Source organism: Typopeltis vanoorti, chromosome 18, assembly GCF_054136105.1.
Source record: "Typopeltis vanoorti isolate ZY-2024b chromosome 18, IOZ_Tvanoo_1.0, whole genome shotgun sequence".
Lineage (NCBI taxonomy): Eukaryota > Metazoa > Arthropoda > Arachnida > Uropygi > Thelyphonidae > Typopeltis > Typopeltis vanoorti.
The window spans coordinates 53,010,926-53,031,097 of record NC_143566.1 but is presented as its reverse complement, the minus strand read 5'-3'; the positions used below and the strand labels follow the sequence as shown (position 1 = coordinate 53,031,097).

At 38.0% G+C, this 20,172-nt stretch overlaps 1 protein-coding gene across 1 annotated transcript in view; it reads left to right on the top strand.

Moving 5' to 3' along the window:
* The window catches only part of LOC150096673 (twitchin-like), a 2,440,784-nt gene that overhangs the window by 2,209,041 nt on the left and 211,571 nt on the right, over positions 1 to 20,172 (top strand). The window lies entirely within an intron of this gene.

Genomic DNA, 20,172 nt, shown 5'->3' with positions numbered 1-20,172 from the left:
TATTTTTTGTCTGTAAATTGCATGTGTTCTGAAGGGCCGATTTGTCTGCATATGAATATAACTGAACAGCAAAAGATGTTATAATGGAAACCTTATTTGGCAAGCAGTCATGTAGTAGCTAGGAGAAAACACTACTGGGATATATATCATCATCTTCTTCCTGATATATATCTTCAAAGGGTATTCGGAATATTATGACAACACTACATGATTTACACTATGAGTTTACATTATTGTTAATCTATCAATTTCCCTCTAAATTAATCTATTAGTCTTCTTCAGCACTCCAATACTGTCATATCTAACATTTCATTCTTTTAAGACATGTCTGACTGAATCATTCCAACCAGACAATGGTCTTCCTTTAGGTCTTTTTCAGTCATATGCCTGTTTTGCTGAACTTTCTTCTCTCATTCTGTTTAAGTGACCAAACCACTTTAGATTAGCTCTGCTGACACATTCTTGAATGCTAATAATGTCAAGTTCCTTCCTAATGTCTTCATTTTTTTAATACAGTTCTGGCTTTGAAGCCTCTATTCAAGTCCCTAATTTTCTCAGAACTCTCATACCTGTGATCTCTAATCTTTGAGCAAGTGCTTTATTTCTGACCTGATTCTCAGATCCATAACTTAAAAGTGGTTTGAACACTGTCTTGTATACTGATAGTTTAGTCTTTTGGCTATGTTCTCTCTTATTTCACACACATTCATTCAACTAGCTTCCAAGCATTTACTACCTCTGCTTATTCTGCTGTCTATTTCCAAAGTTAATTTGCCATCTTCATTAAAAATTGTGCATAAATAGTTCAAATATTTTATTTATTCTATATGTTCTCCATTGGGAATGCAGCCAAGTTTTCTATGTTCCTGCCTATTTTCATAGTTTTGGTCTTTTTATTGCTAATTTCCATGCCAAATATGTTACAGCTGTTATTCAGTTTGTTGCAGAATACTGGAGATTTGGCATCGGATGTGTTCATAAGTACATCATCATTATCTGCATAAAGCAAACAGCTAAGTTTGATATCTACAATTCTAATATCAGGAGATATTAGATAATTCTAATAACTTCAGATGCACAGCTGTTCACCAATGATGTAAAGTTGGGAAGGGCTATGGGAAGTACAGTAGATGTTGTGGCTTTGCAGTATGCTCTGAATAGATTATGTGCATGGGCAAATGATTGGAGCTGTCCGTTTGATGTTGCAAAATGCTTTGAAATTTGATAGGCAAGATTGGAATGAATTCAGAGCACAAATAAAACCTTCTTAAAGAGGTGCCAAGATACCAATTTAACAACACTGTGTCAAAATTAAAAATAAGTTTCACTCGGCCAAAGCACGCATTTACAAACGAGCAAGTTTTGCACTTCTGTGTGAACAGATTCATGCTACTGACATGGAGATGTCAAAAATAAATTCAACTATCAACACTCTACATGACAAACCATGTGATATTTTAAACATGAAACTGTGAAATATCCTTGACAGCATCACCGACACAACGGCTAATAAAACATTAATCAAAGTTAAAAACTGGCACCAGAAAAATTCTCCAACAACATAGCACTATGAAACAACTGCAATTACAACAAGATCACGTCATTGTGAATTGAACATCAGTAGCCTTAACCAATGAAGCTACTAGTGCATTAAGTCGAGGACACAATTTTGCTATTACTCCGAAGAAAGTTCCAAAAGCCAAAATAATGACTTCTGTTGAACAGGAAATATACGACTTGCCTCTAGCAGCAGCCAATAACATTCATTTAGATGTGGCCAACATCCTAATCCATTCCAAGCCTCCCAAAAAACAGTATCCCACAGAAGGAAATCATTGCTTTAAAAGAGCTATATACAGTAATAACCACATTGTTATAACTAAAGAAGACAAAGGGAATGCAACTGTCGTGATGAATTCAACAGAATATGAAAGAAAAATGCACACACTTCTACAAGATCAGTCAACATACCAAATTATAGATTGGGATCCCACCAACTAGCAAAAGAATATAGTCTGCAAATTATTGAAAAAAGTCACTTCCTGTCCTAAAGAAACAGTTAACAAACTCAAGCTCTTCCATGTTAAAATATATGGAGCACCTAAAATTCACAAACGAGACACACCCTATGCCCTATTGTGGATAGTATAAATAGTCATACATACAAACTATTAAACATGTAGCTAAACTCCTAGCCACTCAATCAATCCATTCTCCCTCCTTTGTTAAAAATTCTCTTCGCCTAAAAAGCATTTTAGAAAACCATATCTTAAAAAGCTCAGATATCATGGTGGATTTTGATATCACTTCACTATTCACAAATATACTGTTAATTGAAACTCTTGGTTTACTAAAGTCACACTTTTTCCTGATATATTTGAACTATTTAAATTCACAGTATATGCAGGTTATTTTACATGGAAAGGGAAAATATACAAACAATTAGATGGGACAGCAATGGGCTACCCCCCCCCTTAGCCAATTTCTACATAAAACACTTGGAAAAGCTAGCTATCAATACAGCCACTCTGAAACTAAGGCTTTGGCTATGCTATGTTGATGTGCTTGCTATTTGGCCACATGGTCCAGACACATTGGATACTGGGTACAACAGTGTAGCTAGAGCTTTTGCCGCCTGGGGCAGTCTCTGAGTTTGCCGCCCCTCTCAATACACACCAAAAATACTACAAAAAGTGAAAACGACGTATACGGAAATAAATTAAAACACTATGTTTAGTTTTGAAGTAAAACTTTAATTCCAACATTCTAAAATGTCATTTTTCTTGCTTTTCCATTAGCAAAATCGTCGATGACATTGTCGAAGTCTATTTCATCACTCAGTTGCTGTTCTATAGACAGTATGGTGGCGGACCGCCTCACCCCCCCATAGCTACGCCACTGACTGGATACATTCTTAGTGCATTTAAATAGCCAACGCCTAAAAATCCACTTTACAATGGAAATGGAAGCTAATGACTGCCCTTCCTGGATACACTAATCACACATCTTCCAGATGGTTCCTTATCTTTTTTTTTGTTGAAAGTTTATTTTTCACTTGGTTAGAGTATAATAAATTTAGTTTAATCCTTTATCCAAGTGTGAGCAAACAAAGTTTGCGCCTGAAAGTATCTTCAGGACTGGGTTAGGTTGGTACATACCAGGGCAACTCGTTGCAAAGGTGGAGCAAGCTACCAACACTCCTATCTCAGTATCTCCTATAATGCAAAACACATCTCCTTGCGGATATGTCTAATGTTATGCATTAAGGGAAGGGCCACTACCCAGACTAGTTTCGACCTTTATTGAGGTCTCTTCAGTGGGAGCCAGGCCCAAGTGGAGATATCAGGCAGAAGCATTAGCAGGTCATCTCTACCTATAGGAATAGGGTGGCACACCCTATTAAAAAAGGGTGGCACACCAATTGGCAATTCCTATAGGTAGAGATGACCTGCTAATGCTTCTGCCTGATATCTCCACTTGGGCCTGGCTCCCACTGAAGAGACCTCAATAAAGGTCGAAACTAGTCTGGGTAGTGGCCCTTCCCTTAATGCATAACATTAGACATATCCGCAAGGAGATGTGTTTTGCATTATAGGAGATACTGAGATAGGAGTGTTGGTAGCTTGCTCCACCTTTGCAACGAGTTGCCCTGGTATGTACCAACCTAACCCAGTCCTGAAGATACTTTCAGGCGCAAACTTTGTTTGCTCACACTTGGATAAAGGATTAAACTAAATTTATTATATCTTTTTTTTTGGTTTAGAAAATCCACACATACAGGGAGATATTTGCACAAACAGCCACACTATTACCCATCTCAACAGTATGGTATCCTAAAAACTTTAACCCACAGAGCTAGAGTGATTTGTTCCAATGACAATGCTCTCACAGCTGAACTCACTAAGTTACACCTTCTTAGCCAATGGCTATAATCTCAGTATGATAGAAAAAATACTAAATGCTCACCAGAAATCCCACCCCCCACTGTCTACCACACAAGAATACAACAAATCTGTCACCATTTCATACATTCATACATCTGAAAAGATATCTAAACTGCTTAATAAACACCAACTACATACCGTATTTAAACCATATGCCAAATTGGTAACTCTCATCTGTTCACCCAAGGACAGAATCTCTCTCTCTGTCACATCCAGGAGTCTGTGAAGCACCCTGTTCATGTAATTGAGCTTACTATAGATAGATAGGAAGAACTGTGGCCATCTGCCTCAGTGAACATAAAAAATACATCTGGCACTGTTGTGTTAATACAAGTTAGGTGTAGCATACCATTCCTTACATACCCCCTGCATGCAGGATCAATTGGAAAAAAAAAACAAAAGTGCTACACAGTAGTCATTATAAGTCAGAGAGATTGTTTTTGGAATAAACAGCAGTCTTGAAACATACTCCAAACTTCAACAAGTATGGCTGTATAAATTTACGAAAAATTTGGGAGACAGTCATCTTAAGACCTAATTAATACCTGTTTTCTCTGTTGAAAGTTTATTTCTCTAAATCCAGAGTAATTTAATAAAAAAAGGTGGCAAACCTTTTGGCAACTCCTATAGGTAAAGATGACCTTGCTATTGCTTCTGCCTGGTATCTCCAACTCTGGGCCTGGCTCCCACTGAGGAGACCTCAATAAAGGTCGAAGCTGGTCTGGGTAGTGGCCAATCCCTTAATGCATAACATTATACATATCTGCAAGGAGATGTGTTTTGCATTATGGGAGATACTGGGATAGGAGTGTTGGTAGTTTGCTCCACCTTTGCTACGAGTTGCCTGGTGTTGTACTACTTACCCAGGTAAGATAGTACAACACCATATTCAGTCCTGATGATATTTTCAGGCGCAAACTCTGTTTGCTCTCACTTGGATAAAGGATTAAACTAAATTTATTATATTACCTGTTTTCTCTGTTTTTTTTTCCCCCAACATAGATGGTGCCTAATTAGGATTTTAGTCTTCGTGTTGTCTGTTGCAATTGTTTAAACTAGTCTGATTGTTATACCAGATTGTTATTGTTTTGCATACTGTGTCAAACTGTTTTTGTGCTCTGAAGATGCTGGATATAATACCAGCGAAATATCAGCAAATAAGTTAATAAACAGTAATTATTTTCTTATCAGTCTGTGTTCTCATCAATATTGTTAAAAATAAATTAACATGTATGGCAAACATGTAAGCTCTCCAAGTGATAGCTAAAATAAATTCTGTTGGGAGCAGAATATGGCACTGAACCAGAGAATGTTATTGTATAGAAGAAAGGATGTTATGATTGGATTCTATAAGGCGTTGATCAAGTTACATATATATTACTATGGCAGGACAGATTTCTTTACCTGGTCTTCAAAAGATTGGAAAACGTCCAGAGATGATTAGCTAACATGGAATTCTGAAATGCAATTTGCAAAATCTAGGAAATAGGAGGTAATTGAGGGGGGTGGGAAGAATTGAGACATGTTAGCAGGCAGAGTGAAGAATAGGTATTTTGCATGGAGCTTGGTGAGTGATTGGAATACATTGTCTGAGACAGTGATGAGTATGGATACAATAAATGTGTTTAAGATACAATATGATGAGCTATATATGATAGTCAAATCTCCCCTTAATAGTCTTTTGACTCCATGGACTCCTGATGACAATAACAATAATATGATTTCTTGCTTTCCACTTCTGTCTACCACTAACCAACTTTCATGGGTTGCCCTATACCATTCTCATTTGCATGCCGTCCATCTCAAAAATGTGAAATTATAAAATCCTTGATAAACACATAAAATTTACTCTTCTGTGTGTACTCACTGTCTCTTCGATATGAATGATTGAGCACCTGCAAGCACACTATTGAATGGCAAAATACAAGCTTATTATAAAAAGCAGGTTCCTACAAAGGTAAGCAAAATATTGGTTTATTAATCTAACTACCTAATTATCATGGAAAGGCTTAGACATTGGTTATGCATTTTTACTAAATAGCTTAAGGAAATTACAACGTATGCTAGGATATACATTAAAATAAATTTTAATACACTCCCAATGTTTCGGCAACATCACATTGCCATTTTCACAGGAACTTAAAAACGAGACACATGCACGCAAGCACAACAAACAGTAAATGAGGATGAAGCAGGAAGCTATTCTTTCTCTTAAAAGTCCTGATGGTGCCCCCTAGCAGGCAATGTTGGAATTCTTGGGTGATTGGGCTGAAGGGCTTCTGATGTAGGTTTCCCAAATTTGGGACAGTCTAATGCAACCAAATTTGTTGAGGTTTGGATTGTTTCTTAGGGCTGAGGCTGATTCCACGAAAAGTCTTCCGTATTTGAATTTACTACGGTGTATTATTGTGGCTTTCTTCCACCGTATTCTATGGCGGGTATCCACCGCATGGTCTGCAAGACCAGAGTGGCTGTATTGGTGAAACCGGATGTAGTCCTTCTGTTCTGAAATTCTGATATTAGCTGTCCTGCCTGTTTGGCCAAAGTAGAACAGCTTACAGCTTCAAGGGACCTGGTATATACCAGGTAGGTCTAAGGGGGGGGGGGGGGTGTCTTTAGTAGACCAGATAAGGGATGCCAATTTTTTATATGGCCTGTAACAAGAAGTTAAGTCATGTTTTTTTAGGATTTTTGTAATTTTTTCCGAGGTGCCTCGGATATAGGGTATGGTGATGGATTTAGAGTAATCCTTGTTGTGAGGAGGGGAGGGGGGGGTTGTGGTTTATTAGTTTCAATATTTTTTTTGGGGGGGGGTAGCCATTGGCAGAGAAAATGTTGAGAATGTGGTTTAGTTCTGTGGTTAGGGCATTGTCATTTGAACAGATAAGTTTAGCCCTGTTGTGTAGTGTCTTAATGACTCCCTATTGTTGCGAGGGGGGGGAATTATTGGTGAATGTATCTGCTTGTATGGGTGGGTTTTCTATAGACTGAGAAAACTAAGGTTCCATCAGGCTGGCAGGTAACTAGTGTGTCTAAGAACAGAAGGCAGTTGTTTTTTTCTTCTTCCAGGGTGAATTTGATTCTGGGCTGCTGGTTGTTTAAGTGTGTGAGGAAGGAGAGGAGTGCATCAGAGCCATGTGGCCAAATAGCGAACACATTATCAACATAGCGAAGCCATATGGTTGGTTTTTGTGGGGCAGAGTTTAAGGTTTTCTCTTCAAACATCTCCATATAAAAGTTGTCGATTTTAAAATCGACACATCAAAAAATTTTAAATTTTAAAAAAGAACTCAAACTCAAAACCACAACTTCCTACCGAAATGGCAGTCAACTTTTCATCAGTTAGTGTGAAACCTGAAGCACTCGACACTCTCTCACGTGGCCACAACTTCGCCATAGTGCCCAGAAGAATACCTGCTGAAGATATTATGATACGAATTGAATGCAGGATACGACACCTTCCAAACCACGTTGCCAATGATATTAGACTGGATGTGGCTTGTGTTCTGACCAAAGCAAAACCACCAAAAACTAACATGCCCAGTAAGAAAATTAAATCTCTACTAGAATTAAAGAAAAACAAGGAAATAATAATCACCAAAGCAGATAAAGGGAATGCCACAGTATTGCTTAACCAAAGGATTACACAGGTAAGCTTAATGCTCTATTGTTAGATCAGGCTACTTACTTCCCTATCAAGCACAATCCCACCAACTCACAAATTAGAAAACTCCACAGGCTCCTTAAGAAGGTCACCTCTTGGCCTGTAGAAGTCACTAACAAATTAAAACCATTTAACTCCATATCCACCCATATTTATGGACTCCCAAAATTACATAAGGAAAATGTGCCATTACGTCCCATAGCGGATGGCATTGATTCCCTCACATACAAACTAGCTAAATATTTGGCCAAAGCTCACACACACTATACTGGAAACACACCTTCTCACATAAAAAACTCAGCCCACTTCAAAGCCAGCATAGAAAACCTTACACTCAAACACACTGACGTAATGGTCAGTTTTGATGTCTCCTCCTTATTCACAAATGTCCCACTCAAAGAATCCGTAGAGCTAATCTAAGCTAAATTTCCTCCCGATAACACAGCCCTATTTCAGTTCACAATGAACTCAGGCTATTTTGCTTGGCAAAAAAATTCTACAAACAAATAGAGGGGGACAGCCATGGGTTCTCCACTCTCCCCCACCCTTGGCCAACTTTTATATGGAGACTTTGAAGAGAAAGCCTTAAACTCTGCCCCACAAAAAAACAAACCATATGGCTTCGCTATGTTGATGATATGTTCGCTATTTGGCCACATGGCTCCGATGCACTCCTCTCCTTCCTCACACACTTAAACAACCAACAGCCTAGAATCAAATTCACCTTGGAAGAAGAAAAAAACAACTGCCTTCTGTTCTTAGACACACTAGTCACCCGCCAGCCTGATGGAACCTTGGTTTTCTCAGTCTATAGAAAACCCAGCTATACAGGCAGATACATTCACCAACAATCCCACCACCCTCCCTCGCAACAATAGGGAGTCATTAAAACACTACACAACAGGGCTAAACTTATCTGTGCAAATGACAATGCCTTAACCACAGAACTAAACCACATTCTCAACACTTTCTCAGCCAATGGCTACACCCCCCCCCAAAATACAAAAAATATTGAAACCAATAAACCACAACCCCCTTCCCCCTCCTCACAACAAGGATTACTCTAAATCCATCACCATACCCTGTATCCGAGGCACCTCAGAAAAAATTACAAAAATCCTAAAAAAATATGATTTAACTTCTTGTTACAGACCATATAAAAAATTGGCATCCCTTATCCTCTCTACTAAAGACCAACCTCCCCCCCCCTTAGACCTACCTGGTGTACACCAGGTCCCTTGCAGCTGTAAGCTGTCCTACTTTGGCCAAACAGGCAGGACAGTTAATATCAGAATTTCAGAACACAAGGACTACATCTGGTTTCACCAATACATCTGGTTTCACCACTCTGGTCTTGCAGACCATGCGGTGGATACCCGTCATAGAATAAGGTGGAAGAAAGCCACAATAATACACTGTAGTAAATTCAAATATGAAAGGCTTTTCATGGAATCAGCCTCAGCCCTAAGAAACAATCCAAACCTCAACAAATTTGGTTACATGAGACTGTCCCAAATTTGGGAAACCTACATCAGAAGCCCTTCAGCCCAATCGCCCAAGAATACCAACATTGCCCGCTAGGGGACACCATCAGGACTTTTAGGAGAAAGAATAGCTTCTTGCTTCATCCTCATTTACTGTTTGTTGTGCTTGCATGCACATGTCTTGTTTTTAAGTTCCTGTGAAAATGGCAACATGATGTTGCCAAAATATTGGAAGTGTATTAAAATTTATTTTAATGTATATCCTAGTATACGTTGTAATTTCCTTAAGCTATTTATTAAAAAAAATTACCTAATTTAAATTTAGTTAATTATTATCATTATTTGTGTATTTTTTCCACTTAACATTGCTGGCCAGGTTGGCTGAGTGCTTGGCATACCTGCTTTCCAACCAACAGGTCGCGGGTTTGAATCCCACTGAAGGCATGGATGTTTGCAATTTTCTTACCTTATATACTGCTATAACCTTTGATGTGGCATAGTATGACCTTTGCTCTCCTTGTGCCATTAAAACCATAAATCATCACCACCACCACTAAACATTACATAAGTGGGTCATCAGCACTCACTAAATAAAAATGTGCAAGATGACTGAGACCTATGGTGAAGCCTAGCAAAAACAATTGCCTCTGTTATATTTTTCCATTGACTTAACTGCCAATTCTTAATTTTAGGCCAAATCTCATGCCGTTTATTTATCAGTGATTCCTGATATGATGACTGCCATCGAGTTATTAGCTTTGATCTTATAAACTGTCTGTATACAAGACTCATAAACAACAGTACCTGGAAAATATATGAGCCGATCTAGAAGATGCATCTGAAGTCTCATTTCCCTTAATTCCTAAGTGGCATGTAATTACAGCAATTATACAGCAGAACTGCAAGTACACCAGCTTGCACTTGTGTGTTTAAAACAAAACCACTACCAAAAGTATATAATTTATATAGACTCATTGTAAAGAACTCAATGAGTCTATATAAATTATATACTTTTGCTAGTGGTTTTGTTTTAAACCCATAAGTGCAAGCTGGATTATTTGCAATTCTGCTGTATAATTGCTGTAATCAAGTGTGATCTAATTGGATATGATAAAAATCAGGAAACACAAGCTGTGTTCTCAAATAAAGTTCAAACAAACAAAGTTCTCAGATCTTCAACCATCAGTATACATGAGAAGGAATTCAGAATGTTTTGCTCTGTACTCATTAAATAACTGAATGTGGATGAATGATGGAATATCACACTTCCTTTTTTGTGAGAGGGTTGCATGATGGAATACGAGCCTGCCATAGAGGAATGCTGTTATGTTTGGTACATGTAATGCCAAGATTCATACCAATAGCTTGTATAATCCCTTTAACTTGCATACTAAAAGGACATAAGCAGTCTGATGTGTATCATATTGATCCTCCCAAAGTAGAGAAAAGATACTAGTCCATGTTTAGGATGCTTTGAAAGAAACTTGATTCTTAAGGTTAAGAGATAGACATTTCCATCTGACAGAGCAGGTTAATTCTCCCAGACATAAAGACTTTCAATGGGCAGTGTGCAAAAAAGCAACATTAGCTGTCCATAATCTCTAATAACGGATAGAATTCAACCATTACAGAATGCATTGAAGAACCATAGACTTGCAGCACATAATCCAGCTTTGAAAATACAAGCATGCAATGAAGATCAGTCTGCACCTCATTCAGTAGAGGATACAGTGTGAAGAAGATTCAGTTCTCTCTTACAGTTTTACCCTTAGTTGAAAAATCTGTGCTAGTTATGATATCTATCAAAGATGATTCCTAAGAACTTGGCTTCTGTTGCTGATGGAATAATACATATTCTGATTCTTATCTCAGAATCTGGATGAAAAGTGCTTTTCAGTAGAGGTGTACACATACACTTTTTTCCTGCAGAAAAAACCTGAATCCATTACTAAGATCCCATGAACAGACAATCAATTGCATGTGAGAGTTTTATTTCAATCTCTCATGTCACAAATGTGCAAGTAAATTGTGAAGTCATCAACATATAGAATATTGCCTATTGTAGAAGGAAGCTGTTCATTGCTTGAATTTGCTCTGACAGCAAAGAATGAGTCACACTTAAGACAGAGCCTTGGGGAACACCCTCTTCTTGATGATATGGCTGGAATAACATGTTTCCTAATCAGAATTGAAAGACTCGGCTAAGCAAAAAGTTTTTAATAAAAACAGGATCTAGGTTCTAGAGATCTTTTAATATGCAATATCTCCAGGCTGCATCATAAGATTTTTCCATGTCAAAGAACACTGAAATGTGATGTTCTCATTTCAGGAATTTATCTCTAATATATGGTTAGTTTTATAATTACAATGAGAACTGACTTATGCCAGGAATCTGGAAACTCTTCCTCTGTAAGCAGGCTGTTATCTAGTAAGAGAAGGCAATCCAGAGAATAATAGATGTTTTATCTTATAATGGATGTCATCAGGCCTACTGCACTAGCATGAGAGAGAATAAAAGAGCTCTTTATCCCTCCTCCTTAACAAATGGTGGATGATTGTTTGGCTCTAATCCTTTTGTAGAAAAGTCTGTTTCTCTTGTTCTTTCAGTATTAAAATTTCAGGAAGATATGAAGTTGTTGCTGAAATTCTAATAAAATGTTCTCCCAAAATGTCTGCTAGTTTTTGGATCAGCAACAGCATATGATATACATTTTGTGAATTTTGTCCCATACAATTATTGCACTATTTTTTAAGTAATCAATGGTGTAAATTGGATCCAAATTTGTTTTTCTCTCTGATGTCTAACATAACGTGCTTTTCCGGAGCATGTTTAAAAGCTATCAGATTTGATGCAGTAGGATGTCCATGAAATATACCCCATGCACTGTCTTGATCTCTTTTGGCTGCTTTGCACTCAGCATTCTGCCAAGGTTTTGGATAAAGTGGAGATCAAGATGATGATTGTATCATCATCAAATTGCAGATATATACCCTCAAGAGGTGTATAGTATATGATAGTACTACATGAAAAATTTACATCATTACTAGCTTCCTATCTACAATTTTCCTCCAAATCAGTCTGTTACCTGTCAAGACTCCAATATTATCAGGTCTTATATTTCTGTCTTCTAAGGAACTAATTATCCTCGTTTTTAATATGATATTGCCATTGATGCCATCTGTTCATGCCCCTAATCTTTCTCAGGACTCTGATATCTGCAGTCTCTAGTCTTTGGTCAAGTGTTTTACTTCTAACCCAACTCTCAGATCCATAAGTTAAAATTGATTTGAACACTGTATTGTATACAGCTAATTTAGCATTTTGGATAATTTCTCACTTATTCCATAGAAATTTATTCATTCGACTTCCTACCATACCAGCTTTGTTGATTCTGTTGTCTATTTCCATATTTAATTTACCATCTTCACTAAAAATCATGCCTAAGTAGCTGAAATGTTTTAATTGTTGTATAGGTTCTCCATTCACAATGCAGTTGATATTTTCAATATTTCTGCCTATTTTCATTGTCTTGTTATTGCTGACCCTTCATACCATATCTATTACAACAGTTATTCAATTTAGTCAGGGAATCTTGCAGACTTGTAGCAAATTTATTTAGAAGTATAACATCACCTGCATAAAGCAAAGAGCTGAGATTAACATCTCCAATTTTGATATCATGTTTAATACCACTTTCCTTCATAATGTGATCCATATAGATAATGAGTAACAGAGGGGATAATGTATATCCTTGTCTGACACCAGATTTAACATTAAACCACCTTCCTGTACTTCAATTCTAACTGCTGACTTACAACTCGAATAAAGACTAAGTATTGCTTGATATCTTCTGGTTCCCATCTGCCATACGGCCGCAGGAGGGTAGCTATATGCTACCATTCTAGGGAGAGATGATTATGAGCAAGGTGGTTTCCCATTGCCTTCCTTGCCGTAAGTATTTATGACTGTAACCTGTGTGTTCACGGGGCTGGTTTGCCTGCTTGCGGGATGAAAAACCTCAGATAAACTGGCGGAAAAAACCCTGCGGCCCACGCCCAAGACCGGCTAACTTGGCTATGGCTGAGGAAGATCCTTAAGCTCCTCACGTCATGGACGGGAATCGAACCTAGGACACTCCTTCCCCAGGCATATGGTTGCAAAGCGCAAAGCCACTAGGCTAACCGTGCGGACTTTCCTTGTCTGACACCAGATTTAACATTAAACCACCTTCCTGTACTTCAATTCTAACTGCTGACTTACAACTCGAATAAAGACTAAGTATTGCTTGATATAATATCCCATTGACACCATATAACTATAGCGTTTCGAATATCTTCTCTCTTGGCACCTTGTCATATGTCTTTTCCTGATCTACAAAACTTAAATATAGATCTTTGTTATATTCCCATGATTTCTGAACTATCTGTCTTATGATGAAAATCTGATCATGACAGCCTCTATTTGGCCTGAATCCAATCCTTCTCAACCGTTTCTCAAGTATACTTGCATATATCTTACCAGGAACACTCAGTAATGAAATGCCTCTGTAATTCTCACATTCAGTTTTATTTCTTTTTTATATATAGGTACTATAAGAGCTCTACTCCAATCATCTGGAATTCATCCCTCTGTCCAGGCCTTCTGAATTATGCAGTGCAGCCACTGTAGGACTGCCTAGTTCAGCAAAGCCCGGACTGAGATGTAATATCACCCCACAAAAGCCTGAAATGTGGAAAGGCATCTACTCCTGCTGCCTTTCCACATTTCAGGCTTTTGATGGCTTTTTCTACTTCAAGTATGGACATGTATTCCTGACTGCATGCCTGTTGAATGTTTTTTTTTTTTACCTCTGTGCTGTCACTGCTTGTTTCATTTAGCAATTTTTCGAAGTAATTGCTCCATACATCAAGGATATCTTTATCTCCTGTTTTCATGTCACCTTTATCATCTCTAATTCCTTTTACACACTCTTTTCTCCATTTCTGAGCATCTTCAACAACCTCCAGAATATTTTCTATGTTCTTACCAAAGTCCTCCCATGAGTTTTGTTTATCTGGTTTTACAGTGTTTAGCTTTCTTAAATTTGTCTCTGTATTCTCTAAGAGCACAAGCTGGCTTATTTGCCAGGAAATTTTGATATGCTTTCTTTTTTTCCTTCACTGACTATTTAACTTCCTGTGTCCACCATGGAGTTCTGATTTTTTTTATCCTTGCAGACAACTTCACCACATGCCTCTCTGCCAGAATCCATCAATGTTTTCTTCAGAGTTTGCCATGAATCTCCAAGGTTAGATTCCTGTTCTCAAACTCTTTCATTTTTTCTTCAATAATCTTTGTGTATTTTAGTCTACAGTTCACATCTGAGAGCTGCTCAACTTTTATTTGCTTTAAAACTTTCTTACATGTCTTCTTTTCAACATGAAATTCGATTTTATCCTGCTCAAGACTAAATGGTGATCATTTCCAATTTCAAATCCTCTGTACACTCTGGTCTCCTGCACCAGGGAGAAAACATCACTATCAACAATAACATAGTCAATGAGACTTTTCTTATTCCTTGCCTCTTTTCTCCATGTGAATTTGGGCACATTTTTATGTTGGAACATTGATATTTGGTAATTACCAGTCCATGTCCTGAGCAGAATCCAACAGGTATTTGCCATTATTATTAGATTTGCTCTTTTCTCCAAATTTTCCCAAAATATTTTTGTATATCTGACAATCATTTCCTACTATGCTATTTAGATCCCCAAGGACCAACTTTTCCTTTTTCATTGTGTCAGTTGCTTTCTCTAAAGCCTCAAAAAATTCCTCCACTTCTACCTTAGTAGAACCTTCTGCAGGACAAATAAGTCTTTGTCCGGTTCCCCATTCTGATATTTGCCCACATAACTCTACTTGGGACTGCCTGCCATTCAAGATTACCTCGTACTTAGTGTTGAATACTATGGCTACTCCTTTTTTCCTTGATTGTCATTGCCTGAATATAACATTTTGTATTTATTGCTCAGAAAGATCTCACTAGTTTTTGCTTTTTTTGTTTCAGTCACCCCTATTATGTTGATCTGGTACCTATCCAATTCCTCGATATCTCCATTTCTTTGCCATTTAGACTTCTTATGCTGATAGTATCAATCTTGAACTCTTGTGATGTTGAGTTGGGGTGTGTTTTAGGATTTGTTCCAATAGCTTACTTTTCACTGTTTGCCCTGGTTACCTGGCAAAAACAACAGGGGTGGGGGCTTGTTTAACGGGTGACGCCCCAGTTGGCATAAAATTCTGTCATGTTGTACCATCATTTGAAATTTTGATTTAAGCCAATAAGAATACAATTTGATCAGCTAAATCCCAAATTGCCAGCCCCTCCTCATCCATTTAGTATCCAGTATGCACCATGAGAAGGTTAGGATTCGACATTAGGTCAGAAGCCCTGGTCAGTTCTCTGCATTCCTTTAAAAGCTGTATGGAGGTCTCCACTCAGTTATATAACTTTGAACCTTAAGAAATCAAGAAGATGATTTTGGAATTGCTATTTTTGCTGTCTGGAAAATGCAGTCATATTTCTTATATGAAATATGACTGTTTTGTTGATAGGTGTTTAAAACAATGCTTCAGCTTTAAATTTTATAAGATGGGAAAAAGTATTCCAGTCAGCCTGGTCCATTTTCCACATAGGAGAGCATGGTTCCTGTGAGGAAAATTTGCAAATAACAGGACAATAATCACTTTCACATATGTTCTTTTCAACATCCCACATAAGCAGTGGAAAAGTGGCACAGGAGCAGATTGTAAGATCTACTGCAGAATACAAGCAAGAAGGCATGTGGAAGAAGGTTTGATTCTATTATTAAGAAGGAAGAGGCTATTATTCTCAATCATTTGCTTAATGATATGACCATTCATGTATCCTACAGAGTGTTGTGTGCATTAAAGTCACACATAAAAATTAGGGGCTCAGGCAATTGCGATATAAGGTGATTAATGTTGATCTCATTTAATTCAGAACCTGGTGATAAATAAATGCAAAAGATAGGCAAATTGTTATTGCTTTGGGAGCAGTATTAAGCTGGGCATGTTGGAAAAAGAGTATGATTTCCCACTAGGAAAGCTACTCTGCCATGAGCCATAAACAGTGAAATTCCGTAATTTGGAGTCCTCACTGGGTTTTAAATGTTTCTTGCATTTAAATAACCACTCCATTTCAGCATTTAATAAAAATGCAGAAATGGAGTGGATTTTATTTCTTTAGTAGAACCTTGATATCATCGATATTTTGACAAAACCCATGACAATTACAATGTAAATATTTTCCATTTGTTTTGGCTTTGTAAACTTGTCCAATTTCCAAGAGGTTAAGGATTACTTTTTATTAGATTTACATTTATCATTGATTTTGAGAGGTATAGGCAGCCATTGTACATCTTTTATGTTGGAAAATGTTCATTTGATTTGTCAGGAGCTGTTGAGTTTAGTTCATTTTAAGTATATACAGAAGTATTCATTTTTCCTGTTGGGACATTTAATGGTTTATTTTTCAGTGCTACTCTTGTAATTTTCTTTGCAAGTGGGTTCTCATGAAAAGGATAATGGAGTTTTTTAAGGAGTGAAGCAATAGTTTATGTGATAGATGAACTATGCAGAAAAGCAATTCTTCTTCTTCTTCTACAGCTTCTCCCACTTAAGTGGGGTCACTGTTTGTTATGAGTCTCCTCCACACCTTCCTGTCTTGGGCTGTCACCACATCCAAGTTCTTCATCTTCAAGTCCTCTTCTACCAGCTCCCTCCATCTCTTCTTTGGCCACCCATGCTTCCGCCTTCCTTGCACATCCATCTGCATGACCCTTCTTCCCACATATTCGTCCTCCCTCCTCATCACATGACCAAACCATCTCAACCTTGCCTCCTGTATTTTCGCTCCTAAGTTCGTAACTTTCACTGTTCCCTTGACATAGTCATTTCTCAGATGATCCTTTCTGGTCACACTGCACATCCACCTAAGCATTCTCATCTCTGCTACTTCCATCCTGCTGATGTTATTTTTCCTCAGGGCCACAGTTTCTATAGCATATGTCATAGCTGGCCTCACTACTGTCCTATAAATTTTGCCTTTCAGATTGATCGGTACCCTCTTATCGCATAACACTCCCTCCAGTTCCTCCAACCCGCTTGTATCCTGCATCCCACTTCCTTCTCAGCTCCTCCATCTTCTTCCACTGTTGAACCTAAGTATCTAAAGTCTCTCACCTTCCTGATGACATTTCCTTCCAGCTCCAGATCTGTCTCCTGGCCACCGCCCACTGTGCAACACATATACTCTGTCTTACTTCTGCTCAGTCTCATGCCTCTCTCTTCCAGTACTTTTCTCCATCTTTCCAGTTTAGTTTCCGCTTCTTCTCTTGAATCTACACACAGCAAGATGTCATCTGCATACAACATTGTCCAAGGTGCATCTTCTCTCACCTCCTCTGTTACCACCTCCATCACAATATTAAACAGAAACGGACTTAATGCTGACCCTTGATGCAAGCCAACTGTTACTTGAAAACTTTCTGTCTGTCCCAAACAGGTCCGAACACTTGTCTTCACATTTCTGTACATTTTCCGCACCAACCTGACATATTTCTCCGGCACCTTCTTCTCCCTCAGACATCTCCAGACTTCTTGCCTTGGCACTCTATCGTATGCTTTCTCCAGATCAATAAATACCAGATGTAGCTCCCTTTGTTTCTCTCGATATTTTTCCATCATCTATCGTAACCCAAAGATAGCATCTGTTGTTGATCTACCAGGCATGAAGCCAAATTGTTCCTTTGCAATCTCCACCTCCTCCCTCAATCTACCATCAAGAACCCTTTCTAGGATCTTCATTGTGTGGGACATCAACTTTATTCCTCTGTAATTTTTACAGTCTTGTGCATCCCCTTTACCCTTGTAGATGGGAACAAGAGTACTCTCCCTCCATTCCTCGGGTATATTTTCCTGTTGGCAAACTTTCATGAACAGGTCCCACAGCAGGTCAATTCCCTCTTCCCCCACTGCCTTCCATGCCTCCACTGGAATTCTGTCGGGGCCCACTGCTTTTCCATTCCTCATCCTCTTCATGGCCTCTGTCACTTCCATTCTACTGATGTTCTGCACCATCCCCTCAGAAGGCTGCCCATCTCCTCTGTGAGTCCTTGCATTTTCCTCATTCAAAAGTCCCTCAAAGTATATTTTCCATCTGTTTCTTATGTCCACATCCCTCCATAATACTCTTTCTTCAGCATCTTTGATCTGCCTGACATGTAAGATGTCCTTAGCTGCTTTATTTCTACATTTCGCTAGTTAGTAAATTTTCCTCTGTCCTTCCTTTGTTTCTAATTGATCATACAGATCTTGATATGCCATGGCCTTCGCCTGTGCCACAACTCTCTTGGCTTCTTGCTTTCTCTCTTTGTACAGTTCTCTGTCCTCTTCCACTCTTGACTCATCCCACTTCTGCTGTCCCTTCCTCTTGTACATTATTATTCCACCACCCCTCCTTCTGCTCTCTAATCTTTCCAGATCTCACCAAGCACCTCGATTGCACAGCTCAGGATTATGCAGAAAAACACTCATAGTCATAAACTTCGGATATGGTGAAATTATCACATGCTGGAATAGAAATACATGTTTGCAATGATTTTTGTAGATTCGTCAAGGGAGGAGACATCACTTGCACCATGTAATACCATCTCTGGAATTCATTCATATTATCTGCACCCAACACTTCTAAAGGGGTGAGAACTAGAAAAATCTAGTTTACTCCCCTTTAACTGCTTTCTTTCTTAACTTCCATGGATGCCCGAGAATCTTCTTCTCACCCTACATAAAATAAAAAATTCTGTCTGCAGTGTCTGAGTCTGCAGTTCACAAATTTTCAGTTTCTCCTCATAATCTCTATTTCACAATCCCAATATCACCTTTAACTGTCTCTTTTGCATTTCTACTTTATCTACAACCCCTCGGAAACCAGAAAACTAGATCTGTGCATGGTATTCCAGATGATATTGTATCAAAGTCTTGTAAAGGGACAAAATTACTTCCTTATTCTTACAGATCAATGTTTGTTTCAGTATTACAATTATCCTTTGGATTGTATTTGCAATCTTTGCTATATGTTCCCCCCCCCCTCCCAAACTTCAACTTCTTCTCTACTAAAACTCCAAAATCCTTAACCTGGTCAGTTTCTTCTAGCATAATCCTATCAATATAATATGATAATGGATATCTCATTACACCAAATTACTAACATTGAACTGGTAGCCATTTTTATATACCCACAATTCTATCTTATTCAAATCATTCCACAAGTATTACATGTCAGTTTCATTCCTAATTACCTTGCTTCTTTTTTGTACCATCAGCAAATTGCTGTATGCCTCTTGTTAAATCCTATCCTATGTTTTATGTAAAGACTGAATAGCAATTGACCAAAGACTTATCCCTGAGGTACACTACTGAACACCTTAAATCCTACAGACTTGCATCTTCCATATACCATTTTTTTGATATCTGTCAGTCAGCCAATAGTTGTTATCCAAACTAGTAGCTTATAATCTCATCTCATATCCTCCAGCTTTTACGACAGTATTCCATGCCAAATCTTGTCCAGGCCTTTGCAAGGTCCAAAATTGTCAGTGTGTATCTATTGCCCTTGTCTAACTCAACGATCACATTATTACAGAATGTAAGCTAGTTACTCAAGCATGACCTTTCCTTAGCAAACCCATGCTGTTCATTGCAAAGTAAAGATTCTCATTTCTGTACATTCTCTTACCAACTTTTCTAAAATCTTCAACATCACTTCAAAGATACTGCTACATTGATAGTTAGATACATCAGTCTTTGCACAAGTCTTGTGTAATGGGATTATCAAACATTCTTTCCATCTCTGTAGAATCATAAATATATGGAATTTAAATCACATAGCTTTGCATTGATATGGGAAATAAAAATAAAATAAAACCATCAGACTAGAACATTTTTTACAATGTTCTAATCTGATGTCTTAATCCACAGAAGTAAGCATTAACATTATATATATTATAGTAAAAGTTT